The 26,169-nt window shown below is 53.4% G+C and overlaps 1 protein-coding gene and 1 long non-coding RNA gene across 6 annotated transcripts in view; one reads left to right on the top strand and one right to left on the bottom strand.

The window, feature by feature from the left end:
- TSPAN18 (tetraspanin 18) overlaps positions 1–26,169 on the top strand; it is a 185,850-nt gene that overhangs the window by 90,976 nt on the left and 68,705 nt on the right.
- LOC111090975 lies at positions 280–6,234 on the bottom strand. 5 transcript variants are annotated; one of them, XR_005373504.1, is made up of 3 exons: positions 6,019–6,234; positions 3,286–4,125; positions 280–810 (listed from the first exon to the last, which is right to left on the bottom strand). It is a non-coding gene; the product is annotated as an uncharacterized LOC111090975 (long non-coding RNA). The 5 variants fall into 5 exon arrangements; XR_005373503.1 differs by lacking the exon at positions 280–810 and adding an exon at positions 1,083–1,427; XR_005373506.1 differs by lacking the exon at positions 280–810 and adding an exon at positions 1,083–1,328.

Genomic DNA, 26,169 nt, shown 5'->3' with positions numbered 1-26,169 from the left:
GTCCCACATCAGGCTCCCTGCATGAAGCCTGCTTCTCCCTCTGCCTATGTCTCTGCCTCTCTCTCTGTGTCTCTCATAAATAAATAAATAAATAAATAAATAAATAAATAAATAAATAAATAAACAAATAGTACATCAGGGAAGCTGAAGCACAGAGAGGGGATGTAACTTTGTCAGGTCAAATAATTTGGACTAATGTGATGTTGGACTATTTGGCATGGAGCTAAAATTAAGACCAAGATATTTCCTTAGGTCTCCTTGGGGATTATTAAGAGCACTTGACTTTTAAGTAGAACATTACAGATAACACAGCAAGGTGGGAGAGGAGATGAGCCTGGATTGTGTTATTTCTTTTTTTTGTCCCCATATGGGCATTCCGAGTTAGACTCATATAAAGGTTTTGAAGTACCTTAGCTTCGTTGATCATCTTTTTCAGATGATTCCTGTGTGTCAGGTCAGTGGGCAAGATGTCACTAATCAGCTATGTTATTTTACACACTTAGCTTCTCTGAGCCTTGGTTTCCTTGTCTGAGAAACAGAATAGACTACCCTACGTGGACTGAATGCTTCTCAAGGGGGGGGAGGGCTAGTTTCTTCTTTTAGCCTCTCTTCCTCTTCTGGAACATTGTCTAGCACACAGTAGGTGTCTGCAGAAATGTCTAGAAATGAGCTGAATAATGATCCCTTGAGGTAGTCATGAGGGTCAGAATAAATCAGATGCATAGACAGGCTGTGTGGATGGCTGTGCTCCTGAAAGTTGAGGCCATTCGATACAGGAACCAAGGTTCTGAGAAGTCCAGAGACTCCAATCTGCAACCGCAATAGAGAAATGGGGTTGAGAAGTGAGTGGAAGATTTGGAAATGGTGACAAGAGGGGCAGCCAACGTTTTTGAGAGAAGTCTGATTGTGAAAGGCAGGGAAGGGAGAGAGTCACTGCTGCACGTTGAGCGGGGAGGTCAAGTGCTGGGGCTATCAGGGACTGAATGAACTTCTATCTGAGTTCTGGGGGTTGCTAGGGCCTTCGCGGGCATTCTCCATAACAAGTGTGAATGAGAAAGTTGGTAATACCTGAAGAGCCTGAGACTAGCATATTGGTGAGGACATTGCTGGGTGCCACAAGAGATAAACCATGAATCTCAGCAGCTTAACATAATGCAAGTTTATTTGCCATGCAGCAACTCCTCAGGGAAGTGGAGGGTGGCTTTCCACACAGTATTTGGGGCCCCTACTCCTTTCCATCTTCAACATGTGGCTTCCAAGATCACCATGGAAGGAGGAAGAAAAGCTTGAGACAGCTCCTCTGCTTCCTCATCACACCACTGCCACTCCTATTGGTGAGAATGAGTCATATGGACACATAGGTGCAAAGAAGGCTGGGAAATGTAGTTCCTGGCTGGCTGTTCCCTTCCCAGTCCCAACTTTTCACTCTGGAAGGGAAACAGGAGTACTTGAGGGCCAGCCGCCCTCTCTGCCCTGGAGTTGTAACCCCTCTCTAAGAACTTGCCAGCAGCCTGGAGAGAAAGAGTCTGAGAAAATGTCAGACTCTAGATGAAGAACTGACCCTGCTCCCAAGAGCAAAAGAGAGAGAAATCATTGGTTAGGGCCTCAGTTTCTCCCACAGTATCATATTAAGTCCTCCCAGACCAGCTTGTGGGGATTGTAAGGAGCTAAGGGTTGGCGTGAGCAGGGGGGACTGAGTTTGAGCACTTGCTCTTTCACTCCCTGGCTGTGTGACATCAGGCAGGTGCCTAAGATTTCTGAACCATTGTAAAATCCCGCCCCCTCTCTCCCCCCCCCGAGTTACTGGGAGGATCGGCAAATGCTCGTGGTGTAGCACTGGCTCCCAGTAAACGTGAGCTGCGTTAGTATCATTACATCATCAGAAATGGAAGGTCACCACTAAGGTTTAAGGACAGGATGGATAGAATGGATATTGCCGTGAGATGTTTCTGTCTTCCGCACCTTGTGTCCCTCTCTGTGCCCCTTAGAGGAGCTCATTAGGGCCAGGTAGCAAGAGAAAGGAGTTGGCCACCCTGGGATGTATGGGGCCTGCTTCTTCCTGGCTGTAAGAACGAACACATTCTGGAGTTCTGCTCCGTGGCCAGCTGCTGGAAATCAGCTGTAACACAAGGCTTGGTACTGACCCCACCACCGCCACCACCACCGCCACCACCATGTCCTGCTTTCCCAGGTCTTCCCTCCAGAGTCAAACCTGCCTCATTGTCATAGTTGGGAGTTGGGTGTTAAGGCCTCCGGGTTTCTTCAAGTTCAGCTGAGTTCTAAGAAATCTCTAGGCTCCTGGGGTACCTGGGTGGCTCAGTCTGATAAGCGTCTGCTTTCAGCTTAAGTCATGGTCCTGCGATCGAGCCCCAACAAGCTTCCTGCTTGGTGGGAGCCTGCTTCTCCCTCTCCCCACTGCTCGGACTCTCGCTCACTCTGCACGCCCCCGAACTTAAATAAAGAAATAGTCTTAAAAAAAAAAAAAAAAAAGAATGAAAGAAAAGAAATCTCTAGGTTCTGGGCACTTGTGCATTTGGGTGCTTCCCCCTCTGCTAGGGAAGGTTGGATCAGTGCCCCTTATTCCCCGCCCCCTCTAACTGTCATTATTTAAACCTTCAAACTTGTTGGTCCTGGTGACTTATCTGGTGTGGCTTATCTGGTGGCCTCTCTGGGGGCCTCCAACCACCAGCCAGCAGGCTAAGGGGGCAGGGACAGGAGCTGTGGTGGCCTCTGTGTCTCTGAGGAAACCAAGCTGAGAGGGGAGGGTCTCTGGGAAAGATCTGAAAAGAATATTCCCCCAGGAGGGGAGTGGGTCATTCTGCTCCACCTTGCGTCTTGGGGCAGTCCGGGCTCTGTGACCTCCAAACAAAGCTGGCCCCTGCCTGGGGCTGTGGGAAGCCAGGCGGGACAATGGGAGGAAGGAGAAAGCACAGAGATAAAGCACGGGGCCCAGGGGTCTGTGCCTGTGATTTGGAGGCTTGCTCCTCGGCACCCACTGAGACGAGGTTTCAGTGTAAACATGGGCCGGGCTTCCTGTAGGGCCTGTTTTAACTGTGCTGTGATTGTTGAGATAATTGTTTCCTCTGGGGAGAAGCCTGAGGAAGGACAGACTGCACATCTGATGCTTTCATGGGGACACTGCTACCATCCATCCATCCATCCATCCATCCATCCATCCATCCATTATCCATCATCCGTCCATCGATGCCACAGACGCATATTGGCACCAGCTCATGCCAAGGACTTTGCTTGGTGCTGGGAATGTAAAACTCAACTTCTGCTCACCCCTGTCCTCAACGAAGTCTTTCCTGGTCCTAGAGACTGACACCAAACAGATCCTCGTAGTCCAGTGGGACCAGGAAAACAGCAGAGTGTGCCCCGGCTGAAGGGGTGGTGCTGAGGAGGGAGAGGTTGACTGCTTTTGGGGGCGTGGGTGCTGCTCAGGGCCCCACACCACGAGACCAGAGGTGGTCTGACCTGAGCATCCTCGGTGTCTTCTCAGCATCCAAGTGGACAAAGGGGTCCCTTTAATTCTCTGACTCCAGGCAAAGGACTGTTAGAAGGCAGGCAGGTGGGTGCTGACGTTTTTCCAGCACCTTCCACAGCCAGGCACCGGGGGAGCTTTATGTGGGGGTGTGCCCGACTCCAGCACCCCCTTCACCTCTCACGGGGTCCCGTTGCCTTTTGTCACCCTTGCTGCGCTCGTGGCGTCTACTGCGGAGTCCTCGGGCTGAACCCCTCCTGGCGCGAGGCTGGTCTTGCGGGACTGGATGTGGCCCAAGCAAGTGAGGCCTGCAGCTCTCTGTGACCAGGAAACAGGAGCCAGGTCTGGCTGTCTCGTTAAAGGGTTCTGGAATGTCTCTGGAGTGGCGCTTGAGCCCGATAGAAACGGGTCAGGGCGGCCGTCTGGGTTTCCCTATCACCCGGGGCCTGGATTCGTTTACAAGGCCTCTTTGTGGACCCCCAGACGTCCCGGGTTTATACAACAGAGACCCTGCCGGCTTGTTTTCCCGGTAGTGTGCTTAGCGCTGGGTGCTTGCTTGGCTTGGCCTGTAGCACACGCAAGGCAAGGTGGCCTTGGAAACCGGGTGTTTTTAACCAGGGCTTTCCTAGAGCAGGGAAAACCTAAAATAAAGAAATAATAACAATAAATTAAAAAAGCTTGCCTCCACTGGTACATGAACCTCAGGCTTTTTTGGATCATCCGCAGGGCTGTTGGCTGTATCTCCAGGACGAGCACCTAAGCTTGCCGTGTGCCTGACGCTGTGCTCAGACTTTTATATGCCTCATCTTCTCTCGCTCCTTTTAGGGATGAGGAAACTGATGCACAGAGTGGTTAAGTAACTTACCCAAGGTCACACAGCTAGCAGGTGGTAGGGCCAAGGATTTATTTTAAAAATAAATGCCATGGGTCTGCCTCTTAGTGTCTGTGTGGCCTGTGTGTCTGGCTGGACACGCACAGGAGCTCGTATTCTGAGCAGAGCAAGAGTCAGCCGGAGCAGGTGGCGCTGTCCAGGGGGCCAGGGGAAGGGCAGGGTTTTACTCTCCGTGTAATGTCATGTCTCCTGGACGCCTTTCCCCCTGCCTGGCCTTCAGGCTCCTGTGCCCAGCTGGCCCTAGCCTTACCTGGTTGGGAGGATCTTTCTTCCGCACCTGAAGATGTTGGACTCTAGGGTGCTCCCTGCCTGCCCTGGAGCCTTTAGTTGGTGAGGGCGCTGCCTGGGTGACCGGCCCCTGAGGGGCGCGGGACACTGCACCCACCTAATCTTTCCTGTCAGCCTGATGGCTTCCCAGGCTCGCTGCCGTCATTTGACCTCAGGCCCCATCCGGGTACCTCCAGGCTCTGGGGCTGCCCTTCCAGGTCCCTGATGGAACCGAACCCATGACAGGGATCCCAGCGTGGAAAACCCATAGACTGACCAAGACCAGCAGGCCTTAGGGCGTCATCGATGAGTGCTCCGCAGGCTCAGGAGGGGCCTCACCCTTGGAGAGCTCCTGTCTTGTATGATTTCTGATGCTGAGCTCATGTTGGGGGCCAGGTGGGATGCATCTGAGACCTGGCTCCCTGACACTGAAGCTGTGTGACCCTGAGATCCCTTACTGCCCCCCGAGCCTCAGTCGCCTCATCTATGAAATGGACGGATGGGTGGGAGAGTCGAATCAAGCGATGACTGTGTCGCCGCCTTCGGTGTGCCCCGCTCTGGGCCTCCGGAGGTCGGGGATGGGCTCTTGGGGGAGAAGTATGGAGAGAGGGAGCAGAGGCAGAAACCAAGCCCAGGGTTCTGGGGATGTGGGATAAAACAGTCGGCGCGAAAGAAGCAAGGAACGAGGACAGAGCGTGTGTTCACCCTCCCTGCCGTCTGCCCGGCCCTGCCTCTATCACCTGGCCAATATGCCAACATCTAGAAAGAACGGGTTCCAGATAGCTTGGCTGAGCGTCCATCCCCAGCCTGGACCCCGCTTGGCTTGTCTCCACTGCCTTCCCACCTGCCCCAATCTCTGTCCTCCCTTCTTGGCCATAGTTTCCCTTTGTCCCTCGGTCCCTCCTGAGCCCAGGACTCGCATGTCTGCACTGGACCAGAGGAAGGGGGACAGTTTTGTCACCTATCATTTTTGTCACAGTCTCAGCCTGAACTCAGGCTCAAATTATCCACTTGTGAAAACCTGGTCTACCCGACCATAGGTGATTTAGAATATTCCCCAAAGCAGCTGGGGGTGGAGCAGCTTGGGGTGTTCGAGACCCATTTCCATGTTCTGCAGCACAGCAGAAGCTACCTTCCCAGCTAGGAAACTCGTGTGTGTGCTCCAGACCAGGTGTGCCCGGGGCTTTGGGAACAGGTGCACGGGGGAAAGGGCATTCTGGAATCCTGCAAAAGAAGGTGGCGAAGAGGTGGGAGCCCATGACCAGCCTGCTGCGGGCTGGCTGGAGGGCCTCTGATTCCTCTGGGACGCAGTTTCCTATCTGTGGAGGGATGGGGAGAACCTTTGCAGGGCTGAGGTCGCCATGGGAAAACCTACAGTGCCATCGCGCTGAGGAGGGGCCCCAGACAGGCTGGCTGGATTGAGCTCGCTTCCATAGGAGGAAGAAGATTCCCGACCTTCCAGCTAGACTGCTTGCCGAAATTCCAGGCCCACATCCCTAGTATCTGGATTTTCCACAAGCTCTGTACTGGCTTCTCGGCTTTCTTCCACCAGTCCTGTTCCCCCCTCTGCAGCCCACCTGCGATGAATAGAGCCTCAGTCCACCTACTGTCAGGGCCATTGCCAAGGAAACTTCTTTGACTCGCTCCCGCCTTTATGCCCTCAGACAGCCCATCACTATCAGGTCCTGTGAATTTTACCCCCTAAGTAACTCTTGGGTCCACCCTCCTCCTCTCCATCATCACCCTCGTGGAAGCCTCCACCATCTCCCCCGTGGACTCCTGCTCTCCCCCTGCCACTCAGCCCATCCTGCTAACCCGGTCTCTCTACCTTCAGCCCAGATTTAAAAAAAAAAAAAAAAAAAAATATATATATATATATATATATATGGATCCCTGGGTGGCTCAGCGGTTTGGCGCCTGCCAGGGGGTGAACCTGGAGACCCGGGATCAAGTCCCACATCGGGCTCCCTGCTTGGAGCCTGCTTCTCCTTCTGCCTGTCTCTCTCTCTCTCTCTCTCTCATGAATAAATAAATAAAATCTTTAAAATATATATAAAAATAAATATATATATATGTATACATTTATGTCTTAATTTATAGACTTCATTTACTTACAACAGTTTTAGGTTTACAAAAAATTTAATCAGAAAATAGGGAGTTCCCAAAATATGCAACCACGGCAGTTTGTCCTATTATTTACATCTTGCATTATTGTGGAACAGTTGTTGTGACTGATGACCCGCCACTGAGGCTTTAATTAACGTCCATAATTTACATTAGAGCTCGCTCTTGGTGTTGCACATTGTATGGGTTTTGACAAATGTGTACTGACACGTGCCCATCATTACCGTATGGGTCGTTTTGCTGCCCGAAGATGCCCCTGTGTCCCACCTATTCATCACTCCCTCCCTTATTCCCTGTCCTCACTGCCTTCCCCAACCCCTGACAACCACTGGTCTTTTCACTGACTCTATTGTTTTTCCTCTTCCAGAATGTTGCATGGTTGGAATCACACAGTATGTGGCCTTTTTAGATTGGCTTTTTTGACTAAGTGATACGCATTTAAGGTTCCCACATGTCTCTTTCCAGCATGATAGTTCATTTCTTTTATTGCTGAATAATATTCTATTGTATGGAAGTTCTGCAGTTTCTTTATACTATTTAAGGACATCTTGGTTGCTTCCAGTTTTTTGGTGGTGATGATCATGGACAAAGCCCCTATAAACATTTGTGTGCCATTTTTTGTGTGGACAGCAATTTTTAACTCATTTGGGTAAACACTAAAGAAGATGGTGTCTCTCTCTTTTTTTTAAGAGTATTTATTCAAGGGATCCCTGGGTGGCGCAGCGGTTTGGCGCCTGCCTTTGGCCCAGGGCGCGATCCTGGAGACCCGGGATCGAATCCCACGTCGGGCTCCCGGTGCATGGAGCCTGCTTCTCCCTCTGCCTGTGTCTCTGCCTCTCTCTCTCTCTCTCTCTCTCTCTGTGACTATCATAAATAAATAAAAATTAAAAAAAAGAGTATTTATTCAAGAGAGCGAGACAGGCGAGGGCGGAGAGGAGCAGAGGGAGAGGGACAAGCAGACTCCACGCTGAGTGTGGAGCCCGATGTGGAGCTCAATCTCAGGACCCTAAGGTCATGACCTGAGCAGAAACCCAGAGTCAGATGCTTAATCGACTGGGTGCCTCGGGCACCCCAGGAAGACGATTTCTGGTTCTTATGGTAAGAGTATGTTTAGTTTGATAAGAAACAACCAAGTCATCTTCCAAAGTGGCTGCACTGGCTTGCATTCCCATCAACAATGAATGGCAGTCTATGTTGCTCTGCATCCTCACCAGCATTTGGTATTATCAGCTTTTTTGGATTTTAGCCATTTTAATAAGTTTGTAGCAGTAGCTTATTGTTATTTTACAGCCCAGACATTTTGGGAAAAGGCAGTGTGAAGCAACCATGCCTCTCAGCATTTTGTGCTCCCACTGCATGGAGAATAAAATCGCTACTCTGATGCACCATCTCACCCACTCCCTACCAGCCTCATGTCAGTTCCTAGAACAGCAAGGGCCCCTTCTTGCATCAGGGCTGTGCACTGGCTGTTCCTTCTTTTTAGAGCACTTGCCCAGCCCTCTGCACTCACCCTCTTATCCTTCAGTGTTCGGCTCAGATCCACCTCCTTGGGGACACCTTCCTCTTCTCTCTTATTCCACTCAATTTATTGCCTTCATGGCACATATTTCAAACTGGAATTACAGATTGATTTGCTGGATTACTTCTTTAATAAGAGTTTGTGAATGCCGCCGCATTCCCATGTCTCCTAGGGCACTTGGCATCAAGGAGTCACTACTTTTTTTTTTTTTTTTTTTTTTTTTACCTATTGGAGAGCAAATGGCTGGACCAATGTAGCTAGCCGGGACAAGGAAAGAGAACTATTTACCAAGTATCAGTTCAATAGCATTCATAGTCTGTAGTCATGTGCATGTTCATTATCTTCTTCGATTTTAGCACAGAAGATCATCTGGTTTACAGATAAGGAAACTGAGGCAGAAGGCGCTTAGCCTCGGAATCACTCAGGTTCCCACAGGGGCCAGGCAGCTATCATAAAGAAGTGAGCGGGTGAGAGACAGACCGAAAAACCAACCAGGAGCCAAGGCTCAGTGATAATGGGCATTTAGACCGTGGCTTTCTGGCTTGGGTGACACCAGGGAGCCGCAAGGACCATGACAAACTTCAACTTGTCCTCCATCTAATGACAAAAGCTACTTTGCTGGTCCAGTATTTTCAGATCTTCCGGACTTAAAAACAAAGAAGTTGGAAACTCAGATTTTTTTAAGGTTTTATTTATTTATTCATAAGAGACACACACACAGAGAGAGGAGAGACATAGGCAGAGGGAGAAGCAGGCTCCCTGCAGGGAGCCTGATATGGGACTCGATCCCAGGACCCCGGGATCAAGCCCTGGGCCGAAGGGAGATGCTCAACCACTGAGCCACCCAGGCGTCCTGAAACTCAAGAGATGCTTCCCATTTGTTAAATGTTGCCAACTAATTCACAATGAAGGAAGAGTTTTTGTCAAAAGCCCCCATGCTGCTGTCGTGTTAGGCCTGTGGAGCTGTGGTCCACTAGACAGTGGTTTGAGTTCTGGCATTGGGCGGGAGCAGAAAAGCTGAAGAGGTCATCTGGGAACCCTGATCTGTCCTGCCCCATCAGACCTGTTGAAAGGCTGTCTCCTACATCGGTAACTGATGGAAAGATGTGTGCTCGGAGCTCTGGACGCAGACGAAAGATGTGGCCCAAAGGAGAGACGTCAGGGCTTCATGGTACGCTAGAGCTGTTGAGTGTCGTTACGGTTCTCTGTCCGTGGCTTTCAGCGTCCCTCACCTGAGCCCTCACAGGCCTGGGGACCCCAGAACTTTGAAGCAGGCAGGCCCCACAGAGCGAGACCTGGATGTCAGTTTGCTTATTTACACAGTGCACTGACCGCTCCCCTGTCCTGTTGGCAAAGTGCAGGTAGTCAGAGTGTCTGGGTCATTCATTCACTCACTCACTCATTCCTTCACAAATGTGTGTGGGTGTCTACGATGCACTGGGCCATATTTTCTGTGCTGGGCGAACAGTGAGCCAAATCTCTGTTCTCAGGGACCTGGCCTTCAGGGAGTGACTGGAGGGCCCGCGACAATCTGGTCTGGGAAGGCCTCTTGGAGGAGGTGACATCCGAGCAGAGACCTGCAGGAAATGAAGGAGAGAGCTGAGTGAAGATCTGGGATAAGAGATGCCAGGCAGAGGGAGAGCCAGAGCCCATGCCAAGGGCCCAGACCACCTGAGGTGGAGCAGCTCAGGGTGTTCGAGGAACAGTGAAGAGGCCATTGATGGAAGGGCTTGAGGGAGAAGGAGGGAGGAAGGAGACCGCTCCCCTTACTGAGTTTGGTGGATGCCAGCCACCTCCCCAGGCACTTGTCTTGTGTCATATGTCATCTTGCTTGATTCCCCACTTTACACAACACACGCATCATTATACTCACTTCTCCAGAGGAGGGCAATGAGGCACAGGGAGGTCCAGATCCGTGCCCCAGGTTAGCACCCACCATCCTCAGTGGCCAGCACGTGGGATTTGAACCCCGGCGCCTCGGAGCCTCTTCCTTTTCATCCACACCTTCAAGGCATCCTGCCAACGTCTGTGTACCCAGCGCCCAGCACAACTCCTAGCACGTCCGTGTTGTGAAGGAACAAACGGATGCATGATTCCTTCATTCCCTTTCTTTTTCCGTCCTTCCGTTCCGGTCCTTCTGTCCCCGACTCCTCAGCCCAGCTTCTATTTCCAGTTCTCTACCCGAGGACTTCTGATTCTGCATCTCCAATGTGACCCTTCTCCAGCACCAAAAGAACCTCCCTACCTCGGGGCTGCTCTGTCCGCGTGGATGGCCCGATACACTTGAACCTGCCTGTTGTAGTCCCCCCAGACCACACTATTCCAGAAAGATCTATTTCTCTCTGTGGCATCCTCGTTCTCTCAGGGACCCCTTCCTCTGACCCTGCAGCCCGACGCTGTTGGCCTGCTTTGGCCAGGCCCCCCGGAGCTGTGCCCCTCTTGCCAGCCCCACTGTCTCAGGTCCCGGATGCACCTGCTGTTCCCCGGCCCTGCAGCAGTCTGCAGAGTGGCCGCTCTCCTCCTTCAGCTGACAGCCTCCCCACCGCCTCCCTGGCTTCAGAGACACTCACTTATCCAAGGAACCTCAGTGGCTTCCCACTGCCAGTCTTCACTGATGTTTCAAGGCCTTCTGCAGAGCCTGGGCCTGAATATCCTGGACATCCTTGGGACTTTACTTTCCAACAATGCCTCCTTTGACATCTTTCCAGTAAGGCAATGCACCACTCTGCACTCCCCCTCTGTGCCTCTGTGTCCATGGTCTGCTCCAACAGGAACGACCCTCCTCCCCTCTCTGCCTGCCTACAGCTTCCACGTTTGGAAGGCACCTCCTCCAGGAAGCCTACCTCTACTGCTCCGACAGAAACATTCCTGCCCAGCTTTGAACTCTATTGCATGTTGTGTGATCCTCAGTGTCCACCTCCGTTCCTAGCTGTCCATGACTCAGGGGACAGGGCAGGCTCCTGGCTGAACACGAAGACCCGGGTTCAAATCTTCATTTTCCTTCCTATTGGCTCTGTGACCTTGGGCAAGTAGCTTTACCTCTCTGAGCCCCATTCCTTCCCCTGTAGAGTGAAATAATAGGACCACCTTGCTGGGTTCATTTCATGATTTGAGACAAAGGCAGGCTCCTAGCTCCATGCTGGTGGGCAGCCAACAAAGGCTGGCAGATAAGTACTCTTTCTCTGTCTCCAGCAGCCTTGATGCCGAGGGAGTTACCTTACTTCTCCAGGAAGCCCTCCCTGACTTCTTGGCCTTCATCCCCTCCCTTCCTTCACCACCAGCAGCCCTTCCTTAATGATCAATTTTGACTCCTCCGAGCAGTTGTTGAATGATGTTCTCTTCTATGCTAGACTCGGCTCCTGAGGATGAATAATGTCATCGTCCCTCAAGGAGCTCCCCTGCGGTGGCTAAATTCACTGCCAATCCTTGTCGGCCCAGCAGGGAATTGCCACCGAGAGCAGGGAGGCCACACTTGGAGCAGAGAAGATGCCGCTGCCGCCTGCAGCAACCCCCACCCCCCACCCCGCCTGCGTGCAAACAGTAGGCCTGATACATGCCTCACCCGGGCTTTTGGTTTCTGCTTCCTAGAAGTCACCCTGCAGGTCTCTGGGGATCTGGGGACATGCAGGGGAATAAAGACACGCCTCTCTCTGTTCCTGATCATCTGCAATTACGTGCTCACGCCCATATGGGTGGGGAGGTGGCTTTACCCATAACCCCCCGCCCTCCCGATGGGGCCTCCTGGGCAGGTAGATAATGTGCAGAAAAGGAATTGGTGACAGTGGCTGGGAGGTCATTAATTCCTGCTGTACCCTCTGCCCAGCCACTTCCGCCCACGGCTCAGCCTTTGTTTCCAGGGCTTAAACCTTAAAACCATGAGATGCCAGGAGCGAAGATGAGGCTTTTTATTTTAGTTTTTTTAAGATTTTATTAATTTATTCATGAGAGACACAGAGAGAGGCAGAGACACAGGCAGAGGGAGAAGCAGGCTCCCAGAGGGGGGCCCAATGTGGGACTCGATCCCAGGACCCTGGGATCACACCCTGAGCAGAAGGCAGATGCTCAACGGCTGATCCACCCAGGTGGCTTTTTATGATTCTTTTCCTCCTTTTCAGAAGGACCCATGGGGAGGTGGTGCAGGGGGATCGGGCCATGGAACTGCAAGCTGTTGGCTCCTTTCCAGCCTGTCCCCCGCTGCTCTGGCCCAAGGACCCGGTTCCAACAGCCCCTGGAGCCTCCCTCCTCCCCTGGGAACCACAGATCCCTGCCTGAGCTCCAACGGGGAGAGACACCCGAGTTCCTTCTCAGGAGAGGAGGGGAAGAGGCAGCCGCAGGGTGAGGCGCACCGGTTGGGTTTCAGATCACACGGTGCATGCCTGAGTTGGCAAATGATGAATCTTTCTTTTCTTTTTTTTTAAACTTCAATGAGCTCCAAGGCCCCACAGGGTGTTTTCATCTGTCGTCCTTCCCTAAATGCATCTCCCCAACACCCCCTCCTTCATTGTCTCATGTCTCCGAGGAGCTGGGGGTGTCTTAGAGAGAGAAGGCCGGGCCCGCGGGCTTGGTGTGGTTTCAAATCCTGCTCAGCTACTTACGTACCCTGTAACCTGGGCATATCGCTAAACTTCTCTGGCCTCAGTTTCTTCATCCAAGAAATGGGAATAATCATAGCACACAGCTCACAGGGTTGCTGTTAAAGAGGATAACATGTGTATCCTGGTCCAGATGACCCAGAGGAAGACTCGAGGCAAGGATTTGTGGATGGAGGATTTATTAGGAGTGAGTTCCAGAAGAAACCAGAAAGAGAGTTGGGGGAGCAGGACAGGGAAAGAGAGGAAGCCAAGGAAGGGAGCAGTGCCAGGCACAGTCTGCCAGAGGCTACACCGGTCTGACCTCAAGGGTTGCACCTCCAAGGGTTTGCCTTAACTTGAGACAAGGGAGCTGAGCTTTCATCCTCCTACACCCTCAGACACTGGCTAAGGGCCATCTGCATGTGGTGGGGAGAGAGATGTGAGCTTCCAGGCACTTCTGGCTCCCAGGGCACAGGACAGAAGGCTCCAGTCGCCCAAAGGCAGTCCGTGAGGGTGGTAGGTCCAGGCCCTCTGCGGAAGAAGGGGGCCCTGTGAGGAGCCCTGACAGTGCTGCTGTGGTGTGCGAAGCTCCCAGCTAGCCCCAGTGAGTGTGCAGCACGTGGGGCCTAGTCTCAGGATCTGTTCATGAAGATCCTTCAGGAAGAGTCACAGAGAGGTTAGGACACTGACCTGCAGGTGCACAGGGCGTACAGCGTCAGGGCTGGAGTAGGTACATTCTTCATCAGATGTCATAGTTCTTGGGAGTTCGAAGCTGGCATCTTGTTCTTCATTCCTGAGATTCTTTCTCGAGTTTTCCCTGGACATCTGGACTGCTCCTGGGGCCCTGATTCTGCTGGGAAAGTAATCTAGAGCCCAGCTCATCTCTTCTCACGGGTGCATCGTATTTCATGGGTGGGTGGAGGCACCAAAACATGTCCCCTCCATTCCCGACAAGCATTTGAGTGGAGTGGTAGACAGACTAATGCCCCCACCCCCACCCAACCCAAAGATGTCCCCGTTCTCCTCCCTGGGCCCTGTGAATATTTTTTCCTACCTGGCTAAATGGACTTTGTGGATGGGATCATGTTAAAGATCTTGAGTGGGGAGAGTCTCCTGGATCATCCAGGCAGGGCCAATCTAATCACACGGGTCCTTGTGTGGAGGAAGAGGGAGGTTTGGTGACAGAAGGAGAGGGTCCGAGGGATCCAGTCTGAGAAAGAGTGGATGCACCGTTCGAGAAAGGGCCCAGGAGGCACCCAGGTGGACTCTGGAAGAGGCAGAGGAGATGAATCTCCCTAGAGCCCCTCAGACCTATAAGGTAATAAGTGTGTGTTGTTTGAAGCCACTGAACTTGTGCTAATTCCTGGCGGCAGCCCCAGGTGGTGCGCGGTGTCAGCGTCTCGAGGCTCCAGCACCCAGCGTCTGGCCCAAACCCCGATCCGGGCATTGCCACCAGGGGGTTTGTGGTCGCTGCCAGCGTCTTTAATCAGTAGACTCTTGGTGTGGAGAAGGGCCTCGAGAGCAAAACCTGAGGTTTCCCAGAAAAGAACGAATTCTCCCTCCGGACCCGGCACTGACTCCTGCCTGTTCCCAGCCCAGCGCCTGCCCTGGGCTTCCAGACTTGCCTGCCCGGACAGTAGCGTCAGCCGCTTCCTTCAAAGAGATGTCCCGACGTGTATACACGTGTATCCCCGCTGGCCTGTCTCTCTGGAGGACCCAGGACCACAGGCGGCTGCCGGCGCCTTGGCTGTTACGATCAGCGCCGCCCTGGACGCACCCCCACGACCCTGCTCATTCTGCCTCCCGGGGAGCTGCCCCGCCGCGCAGAGCGCTGGGGCTCGGACCCCGGGGTCCCGGCTGCCCGTCCTGACCCCTCTCCAAGCAGCCTGCCTGCCCTGCCTCCTGCAAGGGGAATCCACGTCCCCCCTGCTGTCTGGGACCAGGCCGAACACGGACCCTGTGTCGGCCTAGTTGCCTCTCGCGGAGTTCCTCTCGAAGCTCTTCTGCTCCGGGGTCTCTGGCCCACCCCTTGCCCTCCCATGCGGCTCCCCTGTGTGTCCTTACGTCTGTCTCCCCCTGCACATCCTCTCCTGGATCCGAATCCCTCTACCGTTCTTCCCTCTCCTCTAGCCTGCTCCTGCCTCTCCCTGCCTCCCTCTCTCCCCAGCCCCAGGGTCCCTCTGCTCTGAGGGTCCCTTTCTGCCACCCCCTCCCGCACCCAGCAGCTGCCTTCTCTCGGTCCACTGATGTGGTCTACTTGCCAAGACCAGCAGCCCTGCAGAACTGAGCACGCAGAGGAGGGGGTGACAAGGTGTCGGGGGCCACTTAGAGGCCTGGGGAGAGACCTTTCCTAGCAGGGAGGCAGCCAGAGGGCAGGCCAGGCCGGTGACTGTCAGCCGAGGGAGGCCAAGCCGGGTGTGGTGTGCTTATTCCTCGAGGCTCTCTGGTCTAGATGGTTCTTCTGGGCCGGGAGCTGAATCTGGTCCTCCCAAGCAGCCTCCCTTTTCCTGGATGCCGCACTCGGGTGGGTGGCTGTCCTCGTGCCCAGGACCTCCCCAGAGGGCACGGCTGCCTCAAAAGTGAGTGCTATCCCAGGCCAGCAGGGGTTTGCTCTACAGGCAACAAGGGGGCTGCCTTGCCACGTGCTCCAGGGGAGGAAAGCCTCACTTCCGCAGCTGGGGAACCTGAGCAAGGTTACACAGTCCACCTGGGGCTCAGTCTTCTCATCTGTAAAGTGGGGCTGATAATGATGCAGCGCTGGGCACTTGAGGAGACTGCCTGGGGAGGACGTCCTGCCGTGTCTGGCCTGCGCTGAGGGCTCCGTGCGTGGGGCTGGGTGGGGGCGGGCAGCTTGAGTGTCCTTGCTCGGTTCACCTGGGGAGGCGCCTCTCTTTCCAGGGGGGACTTTGATAGAATGGTAGCTAGATGTCCTCAGACATCAAAAGAGGAGCCACATGTGCACAGTGCTCTGGGAGGAATAAAGCCCTTTTTTCTAGGTGATCTCCCTTAATGCTCATAATAGCCCCCAGGGGGAGGGAATTATTCTCATTTTGCAGAGGAGACAACTGGAGTTCAAAGGAGCTAAATGATGGGTGCGCCCGAGGGTACCGGGCTCTGAAGGGATGGAGCCGGATTCCAGTCGGGGCAGCGGGCTCCTCCACAAGGCTCTGCTTCCCTCCTGGGTATGGCCACATACAGAAGGGGCAGGGGCAGGGGCGGGGGCAGGGGCAGGGACGGGGGCGGGGGCAGGCCTCAGGCTCCTTGTCCACGTGGGTGCCTCTGCGAGCCGCTGACAGCACGCAGAGCCTCCCACGTTAATTATCCTGCTTGATCATGACACAGCTTGTAGTTCAGGCAGGAGATCTGAGCCCCACTTTACGGGCGAGAAAAGCACAGCCCGGAGAGACCAAGTCACATGCCAGCGCGTGGCACAGAGCCGGCTGTCTCCCAGCCCCGGCCTCCTGGGGTATGTGACGGTGGCCACATCTCTTCACTGCTCTGAGCCTCCGTTTCCCTCCTACTTCTGTCTCCGAGGGCTGTGAGTGAGAATTCAGTGGCACAAGATTGCAGGGAGCCTGGAATCCCCCGCGGTACCTGATGGGCCCTCGGCACCCAGGTGTACCCTTCCCTTCAGAAAACTGACGTGAGCCCCTGAGAGTAGCCGGAGCTCTGGAGCTGCCTGGGAGGATTAAAAAATGCATAAAAATTTATTGAGCATCTACTGCGTATGGGCCAGGGTTTAACAATGACAGACGCAGTGGCTGCCTGCATAGAACTTATAAGGCAGCCACGGATTCATCAAATGACTACATGCTGTGGAAGTAGAAAGGTGGGAAAAGGAACAACAAGGGGCTGCTTTATCTGGTCAGGGAAAGCACCCAAGAAGGAACCCCTGAGCAGGTCCTGTAAAGCAGGCAAAGGCTGGGCGTGCAGAGCTGGGGAGAGTAGGGTTCCCGGTTGAGAGGGCTATATGGGCAAAGGCCCTGGGGCAGGAGTGGGTTCCAGGGTCCAAGGATGGAAAGAGGACTTGTTCGTGGGTTTGGATTTTGTCCTAACTCTAATATGAAGCCATACGTAAGGTTTTAAGCAGGGAGAGACATGATGTGATTTTGATGTTAAGAAATAAGCAATTTGTGGGGCGCCTGGGTGGCTCTGTCTGTTAAGCATCTGCCTCTGGTTCAGGTCATGATCTGAGTCCTAGGATGGAGCCCCAGGTTGGGCTTCCTGTTCGTCAGGGGAATCTGCTTCTCTCTCCCTCTGCCCCTCCCCACAGCTTATTCTCTCTCTCTCTCTCTCTCTCAAATAAATATATAAAATCTTGAAAAAAAAAAGTGAGCAATTTGTAAGTTCACAAACAGGTATAATTGGAAGGATCTCTAACTATGATCCAGCCCTCCCCTTTATTGTGAAGTGGGGAATGGGGGCGCCACAGGTGGCAAGCAGGTGGCCAGGAAGCAGCACACCAGGGCCAAAGCAGCCTTGAACCCAGGATCTTAGACTTCAGGTGCAATGCTCCTTCCTTTGAGGGGCTGATGGAAGCCCCAGGCTTGGCACCACCTCTGTCTCCTTCAAGGATGAGCCCTGTCCGGCTCTGGCCTGACAGCCTGAGGGACCGTGCCAGCATCCGTGCCCTCCCAGGCCAAACCCAGAGCTGTCCGTTTCCTATGATGGCTTCTGCTCCGTGGCCATTGTCTTAGATCCCTTCATGCTGCAGAAACACATGAGGGCCAAGCTTGATTTTTTTTTTTAAACCGCACCCTCACCATCATAACTACAATTCTGCCTAATTTGCAAAGATACATCTGCTAGCAATTCTGGGAATGCATTTAGCATTTTTGCTCTGTGATGCACAGAGCATTTTCCGTGCATGACCACAGTTCTCTACTTGGAGGGGAGTCCAGGAGGCAAGTCCCTTTTTTTTTTTTTTTTTTTTTTGCAGATGGGGTGATGAGACCAGGAGTGGCTGACCGAGTCATACAAAGTCAGAGAGGGAGAGGGAGCAAGAGAAGGGGCCCCTCCAGGCAAGCCAGATGACCGTGATGGGAAGAGAAAGAACAGAATGAGCACAGGCTTTCCGAGTTCCAACCTGAGAATCGTTCTCCAGGCTCTGAGAATCATGAGATGATTGGGCTGGTGGGGCTTTGAGAGAGTTCAATCCAGTTTGACATCTATTCTAGTAATTTTTCTTAAAAAAATCCTATTTTGATGTTAAGTGTAGCTATACTGTATAATATATAGACAGTAAAGTGCATACAGCCTAGTGGTCTCCCTAATACACTGAGTGACCACCATCTAGATTATTCATCCATTCTTCTGTGGATGGGCGTTGAGTTGTGTCCCACTCTGGATGCTTGTAAATAAGGCTGGGACACACATTCAAGTCCATGTCTTCTTGTGGGCACTTGCAGGCATTGCTTTGGGTATGTGACACAGTGGACATGCAGAGTGGTCACAGGGCGGGCACACAGTGAGCTTTTTTTAAGATTTTATTTATTGGGGATCCCTGGGTGGCTCAGCGGTTTGGCGCCTGCCTTTGGCCCAGGATGTGATCCTGAAGTCCTGGGATCAAGTCCCACGTTGGGGTCCCGGCATGGAGCCTGCTTCTCCCTCTGCCTGTGTCTCTGCCTCTCTCTCTCTCTCTCTATGTCTATCATGAATAAATAAATAAATAAATCTTTAAAAAAAGATTTTATTTATTCACAGGAGACACAGAGAGAGAGAGAGAGAGGCAGAGACACAGGCAGAGGGAGAAGCAGGCTCCCTATGGGGAGCCCCATGTGGAACTCGATCCCAGGACCCCGGGATCACACCCTGGGCTGAAGATAGACTCTCAACCACTGAGCCACCCAGGTGTCCCCACAGCGAGCTTTTATACATGCTGCCAGATAGAATGGTTGTGCCATCCGACAGTCCTGCCAGCAGTGTGGGAAAGTTCTAATTGTTCCACCTCCCCCCCCAACACACTTGGTATCATCCATCTGTTTGGTTTTAGTCAACTGGTGGCTCTGTAGTGACAATTTAGTGTGGTTTTTATTTGCATGTCCCTGGTGAGTAATTATGCGGGTACCTTTTCATGTGCTCGTTGACTACTCGGGTATCTTCAGTCCTGTCCGGAGGTGACCTCTCCCCTGCCCAATTTTAAACCGGGTTGTTTTATTGTTTTCTTATGGATTTGTCCAAGTTATTTATATATTCTGGATACAAGTCTTTTGTCATGCATTTGTATTGCAAATACTTCTCCCAGTCTATGGTTTGCTTTTTCACTCTCTTTTTTTTTTAAATTTTTTTAAAAAAGATTTTATTTATTTATTCATGAGGGACACAGAGAGAGAGGCAGAGACACAGGCCGAGGGAGAAGCAGGCTCCATGCAGGGAGCCTGATGTGGGACTCAATCCCGGACTCCAGGATCACGCCCTAAGCCAAAGGCAGATGCTAAACCACTGAGCCACCCAGGCTCCTCTCTCTCTCTCTCTTTTTATTATTTTTTTAAGATTTATTTTATTTATAAGAGAGAGAGAGAGAGCAGGGGGAGGGACAGAGGGAAAGAGGAAGCAGACTACCCGCCGAGATCATGATATGAGCCAAAACCAAGAGTCAGATGCTTCAGCAACTGAGCCACCCAGGCGCCCCTTTTGCAGTCCCTGAATGGTGCCCAAGGATAGTTTAAGAGGGAAGAGAATGAGTGTTTATGGAGACCTTCCTCATGGCCAGCCTGGTGCTCCACATGTCTGACTACCTCACCTACCATAAAGCTCCTCACCACTTAGTGAGATGCACATCCTCACCCTCCACCTCTCCATACCCCCACGCCTGTCAGTAAGAGGCTTAAGGAGCTGGCCCAAGATCTCAGGGTTGGCAAATGGCTGGGCTGGATTCCTCCGATCCCAAAGCCCTCTCTCTCTTTCCGCTCTGGGTGTCAGCGAGAAAGGAGGTTTCCTTCTTCCCTCCATCTCCAGCCAAGCCGAGAGGCAAGATCTGGGAGGTCCACGTCTTCTTGCTTTCCCCTATGTGGGGACATCCTAACTTGGCCACCTTGTTTTGTTTGAAGTGAACTTCGTAGCATCTTCGACTCGAAGATTCCGTTGCCCATTCGGAGGAGCTTCCGAAGCATACTGCAAAGCAACACTATCTGGTATTTGGAATTATTCCTAATGCTATTACCTTACATGCATATAATTCTCTTTGATAAACCACTTCCATGATGGTTGTCTTACTACATATTTCTTAGTTGAAGCCAGCGAGGTAATAAGCAGGGCGACAGTTATGAGATCATGTTCAGTTGAATTTTGCTGAAGACTGACTCAGAACTGGGCAGGCGGATGCTGTTGAATGAGTCGTGTGCTTGGGCATTCAAAGTCTAGTGAGTAAGGCGCATGTCTCAGGCCAGCGTTCAGGGCAGGGTGCCGGAAGAGAGAGGTTCGTGGTCAGGTGAGTGTTTACTACATGCTGGGCACCATGCTCAGTGAATATTGCAGAGAACTAACCAGACACAGTCCCTGCCCCTGGAGAGCTTGCAGAGATGAAGAAAATGCAGTAGGAGCATGGCACAATCGTGGCCACCTTGCCCTGGGAGAGCTGGAGGCTTCGCATTGGAGGCAACATGTGAACTGGGTCTTGAGGGATGAGTAGGAGTTCGGCACGCAGGATATGGCATATCAGACCAAGAGAACTTTGTGGACAGAAGCCTGGATCTGTGACTTTCCCAAGGTCACCTGGCCAGGAAAGGGTGAGCCCCTGCCTGAACCCCGGTCTTTTGCTTCTCAACCCTGTGTTCTTCCTGCCCACCATGCTGTCTCCCTTGACCCCCGCCGTGGCACACAGTTCACACAGACGTGAGTAAGCACAGCCGGTGGCATTTCTACCCTGCAGGCTGAGCTGTCACCAATGCCAAACCCAGGGGCAGTTTGCCAAGGCAGCAGTGGCCGTCTTGAGTGGTTCTCATCTGAAACACCACCTCGGGTGCCTGGGTGGCTCAGTCGGTTGGGCATCTGCCTTTGGCTCAGGTCATGATCCTGGGGTCCTGGGATTGAGCCCTGTGTCGGGCTCCTTGCTCAGCAGGGAGCCTGCTTCTCCCTCTCCCTGCCGTTCCACCTGCTTGTGCTCTGTCAAATAACTAGATAAAATCATAGATGAATGAATGAATGAGTGAATAAGTGAAACACGGGCTTGCTAAGAGGAATAAAGCATCAGCTTGGGGATTCTGTGACTCTCCCAGAACTCCTTCTGACCTTCCTGGGCCTCAGTCATTGGATCAATAAAATGGGAATAAGGGCAGCCCCTGGTGGCTCAGCGGTTTAGCGCCGCCTTCAGCCCAGGGTGTGATCCTGGAGACCTGGGATCGAGTCCCATGTCGGGCTCCCTGCATGGAGCCTGCTTCCCACTGCCTCTCTCTCTCTCTCTGTCTCTCATGAATAAATAAATAAAATCTTTTTAAAAAAATAAAATAAAATGGGAATAATAACACTCATAATCATTGCTGCGTTGGTGGAGCCAGCACCGCCCTGAGCGTTTTGCACACGATGGCCCTGCGAGGTGTAGGTCCTCCTACTATCTCTATTTTACTGATGAGGAAACTGAGGTTCAGAGGGATTACCTGACCTGTCCAGCATTTCCTGTCGGGCAAAGCCAGGAAGTGTCAGAATCCAAATCCTTCCCCGCTCCACGACTCCAGCATTCCAGCTCAAAGCTGACTGGTCCCCAGTCCACACCTCGGCCCCCACGCCCCGCAGACATCTCAGGTGTCTGATGAGGAGTCTGTCTAATGAATGTCAGTGTCCCTGCCAGCTGGGATTTGCACTAGGTCTGTGATTTGATGGGGTAGGGGGAGCGGGTGGCAAGGGACCCGTCTTCCGAGAGGCTGGAACTTCTGATTTTTCTGGAGCCACAGAACCTGGTGGTAGAAATGCCTCGTGGAGCAAAACACCACAGCGCAGTCCAGGCTTGCAGGTCCAGGGAGCCTCAGACACTTCACGGAAGCAGCCGGCTCTGGGTGTGTGTGTGCTGCGGCCCGCCTGGCCTAGGGGAAATGGAGTCACACAGATCCTAAACTGTGAACCAACACAGGCTGCCTGCCCGGTGGGAAAGCAGGTGGGAAAGTGCCTACTCTTCCGGGGCATTTGTCTGCTCTCCCCTTCCATCCCACTGTCACTCGGGGACGTCCCCTATGGGAGCAGGGTCTGTGCCAGCGAAGCAGAGATGAATCAGCAGGTCCCAGCCCCTCAGGAGTGAAGCCAGCCCATTAACAACCCCCATTTATTGAGTGCTTACTGCATGCCAAGCACAGAGCTCAGAACTCGGCAGGCATTAATATTGTTTAACCCTGGCGAGGACCCTGTGAGTGTGGTTATTCTCTGAGGCCGGTGGGGCAGTGGGGGCAGTGCGAAGGAGAGGCCTGGGCAGTGCCAGGTCCAGCAGGAGGCTGACGGGGGAGCTGGCCATGGACGGGCACGGGGCCGTGGGGCTTTGAGGTGGAAAGGACCCTGAGGAGGTTGGGAAGGAGGTTGGGAAGGGCTGCGGGTGCAGGAATGGCTTTTGATCCAGGCCGTTGATAAAAATGGGTAGGATATTGCCAGCCAAACTGGGGAGGGAGGGCCTGCCTGGCGGAGGCCACAGCAGAAGCAAAGGCCCGGGGGCAGGAAAGCTCAAGGCAGGCCACGGACGATGACGGCCAAGGGCACAGGCCCCACAGCCACAGCGACCCAAGTGTGAGGCTGGAATCCTGCTTCCCAGCTCGTGACCTTTGGGGAGTGACGTCTCCTCTTCCCCCACTCTTCCTTTCTCAGTTTTTCCTTGAGGCAAACCTCACATCACATGGGGTTACCCGAAGCGAATACTTCAGTCGTACTTAGTCTGTTCTCAGTGTTGTGCAACCACACTTTCTGTCTCGTTCCAGAACATTTTTATCACTCCAAAAGGCAACACTGTCCACATCAAGGCCCCTCCTCCCAGCCCTTGGCCGCCATTCATTTGCTTTCCATCCATACTGGTTTCCCTATTCTAGACACATCATACAGATGGAATCATACAGGGTTTGCCCTTTTGTGTCTGGCTTCTTTCACTCAGCGTCCTGTTCTGAAGGGCCATCGCATGTTATAATAATATGTACCCATACTTGACTTCATTCCTTTTTCCTGGCCTAATACTATCCCACCATATGGATGTATCACACTGACCTGTTTATCCATTCATCTGTTGATGGACAGTTGGGCTTTTCCCACCTTCTGGCTGTTGTGAACATGCGTGACAGGTCTGGTCAGCCCCCGCCCTCGTCCTTTTGGGGTATATACCTAGGAGTGGGATCACGGGGTCATGTGGTAATGCCCCATTGAACTTGTTGAGGATATATCGCCTCTTGGAAACTCAGTTTCTACATCTGTGAAATGGGCATGATAGTGACACTACCTCACACAGGGTGGATGGGAAAGGATTTGAGCGTTGAATGACGCACGATGCCCAGGGTCCTGAGGGCTCAAGATGCATGAGGGAGAGGCCGTGTTAAGGAAGGCCGATGGCTGTGAGAGGGGAGGCTGAGGGGGCAGGGGTCACCTCCACCTGGCAAAGTGCAGCTCTTCCCCTGAGCTTTGGGCTCTTTGAGGTGTTCGGCCCTTTCCCCACCAAGAATGGGACAGAGTGAGCGGGTGGTTGGTGCCCAGGGGACCGGTTGCCCTTCCTGGCTCCCCTGGACCCCCACCCCCCGCGGGAAGCCCCCAGGGACTGCCTATGCGGTGTGCCCCATTTGCTGCGTATCCCTCTCTCCCCTCCTCCTTTCCCAGCCCTCTGTGGGGCTGCTCAGGCTTGGCAAACAGCAGGGGCTCAGGAACCAAATTAACAGGTAAACATCCTCATTCCCTGCCTGTAACCCGCCTGGCTGAGCTGCAAAGTCTGAGACATAACGGAACTTGGGGGTGGTGGGCGCGGGATGAGCCAGCGTCAAGGAAAACTATTTGAGAGGGAGGGAGAGTCCCCAGTCTGCAGTCCCCTGAGCCCCATGGCCCAGGAGTCACACGAGGTAGCAGAGGGGGACGGGCGAGCTCTGCCCAGGGGTGGCCCTAACACTGGGCTTCCCCACCCCACGTAGTATTCAGATGCTCTTTGTTGGTGGGAGGCAAGTGCTGGGGCCCAGTGGTCAGGCAGGACTGAGTTCCAATCCAAGTGCAGCCATGCACGAGCTGCGAGTGACCTTGGACAAATTCTAGTCGGTCTGAGCCCGTTTCCTCATCTATAGTAACAAACCCTCTTGGCTGGGCTGTGGCTGATATTCAATGAGATCAGGAAGGAAAGTGGGTGCACACAGTGTGTCGTAGACTCTTAATGTTGATGGCAGTGGGGGTCAGGGAGCAACGGTCATGGTCAAAGGGACCATGTCATGGTGGCCCAGTGTCACTCCCGCTGGGCATTGAGTGTCATGAAGGCAGGAGCCATGTCTGTCTCCTTTAGGAGACAGCTCCTCCTGTCTAGGGGTGGCTCCCTAGAAGCAGAACCTGAGTGGCCATGGTTGAGAAAGTGAATCACCGAGGGAGGCTTCTTGAGAGAGACCCGCACACGGCGAGGGAGCAGGGCCAGGCTGAAGAAGAAGCTCAGCAGGTGTGGGGTTCAAGTGCAATCTAGCTTCAACCGGATTCCAAGAGGGACCCTGGAGAGTGAATGGCATCGCGGAGTTTGTACCCAGCACTGGGACTCCAGGCCAGGCCTGGCATGGGGATGGGGATGTAGCCTCCCAGGCATCTCTAGGTGAAGTGGCTGCAAACAGCCAGGAGCCAGTGGTGCCCCCAAAGCAGGTGGGGTGGAGCCTTTTGCAGCCAGCAAGGCAGCACCACATGTCGAGAGAGGGGAGCACCATCCAGGAAAGGGGTTGGGGTACAGCAGCGAGATGCCCCGTAATCCCTTCCTTCAGAATTGGGCAGAAAACACACATGAGATGCCACGTGGACAGCAGCTGCATTGGGCTGGCGCACAGTAGGCCTCAGCACCCCATTAGGTGGGAGGAGCCGGCTTCCTGCCCTCACTGCCTGGCCTGCTTAGAGACCTTTCCAGGGTGGGGTCTCTCCTGCCTGGCCTGGCCCAAATGAGCATCTGCCCTCGTACAGGCCCATGGTCGAGTATCTGATCCCTGATAACCCCCCTCCCCCGGGAGGAGAGAGGAGGCCAGTGTTCCCAGCTCGGTTCCTCCAGGAATGAGAAACACAGCCAAAGCTTTCAGCGTTGGGGTCGGCCACGGCCTGGATTTCCCCAGAGGTGTTTGTCTCCGGATGAATGATTTATTCCTGCTGTTGTTTCACAAGTGATATAGGAATACATTCTGCTGGTAAGAAACAACACATTTCAGGGGCCGTTAGAATCTCTAATAACGCCAGGCTGCTTTCCCCATGGCTCCGAGGAATGACCACTGTCCAGAGAACTAATGTCAACTCCCAAGCCATGTCTGTGTGTGGCTGCGGGGTGTCTGGAAAAATCTCTCATCAGGGTTGGGGCTGCCAAGGGCCTGGGAGAGCCTCACACCACCCCAGTGGGGACCAGGATGAAGGTCAGCCGCTTCCCAGGGTCCCTGGTGACCAGAGGATGGCACAGAGGGCCAAGGAAGCCTCCTGGTTGGGGTTTTCCCAGGATGTGCTTGGAGCTATAACTGAAATACTAATAATAGCTGCCACTTATCGAGGCATGTTCGGCCCCAGATGTCACACGGGGCAATATCCTTGTGTCTTCTCATTTCCCTCTGGGAATGAGAAGGGCCATTGTCCCCACTTTACAGACCACGAAACCGAGGCCCAGACAGGCTCATGTAAGGCGTTGAGGTCTCATAGTGTGTGATCTTCAAATTCAGCCGCAGCCACTGATGGGAGAGGCAAAGTGCCAGAGTGCACGAGCGTGTGCCCGGGTGTGAGTGAAGAGCCGGGTCGTGGCAGGGGCAGAGGGCATGGGACGCCCATGGGGAGTGGAAGGAAGCTCCTCTTCCCCGTTGCCTTCATCACATGCAGCCTGAGTGCCTGGCAGCCGAGGAGTGGCCGTGCCCAGGTCACCTCCTGCATCCTGGCCCTGCGCGTCCCTCCCTGCACCTACCTGGAGTGGGCCCGCTTCCTGTTTTCTGTCTGGGCTCATCCTGCCTCCGCTGCCACTCGGAGGTCGGTGGCCAGAGCAGCTGACCTGTGGCCTTGCCTTGTGGCTGAGCAGGGAGCTTTATGCAAGTCCCAGGCAAGAGAAGTGGATGATCCCAAGCTCCCTAGAAACCTTTGCATCAGCTTCCCGGGAGGGGGTTTCAGAACCCCAAGACCAAGGCTTGAACTGCAGACAATGGAGGAAAACCCAGGACTTGGA

This window comes from Canis lupus, chromosome 18 (genome assembly GCF_011100685.1).
Source record: "Canis lupus familiaris isolate Mischka breed German Shepherd chromosome 18, alternate assembly UU_Cfam_GSD_1.0, whole genome shotgun sequence".
Lineage (NCBI taxonomy): Eukaryota > Metazoa > Chordata > Mammalia > Carnivora > Canidae > Canis > Canis lupus.
This window is presented reverse-complemented; position numbering and strand designations above follow the sequence as displayed.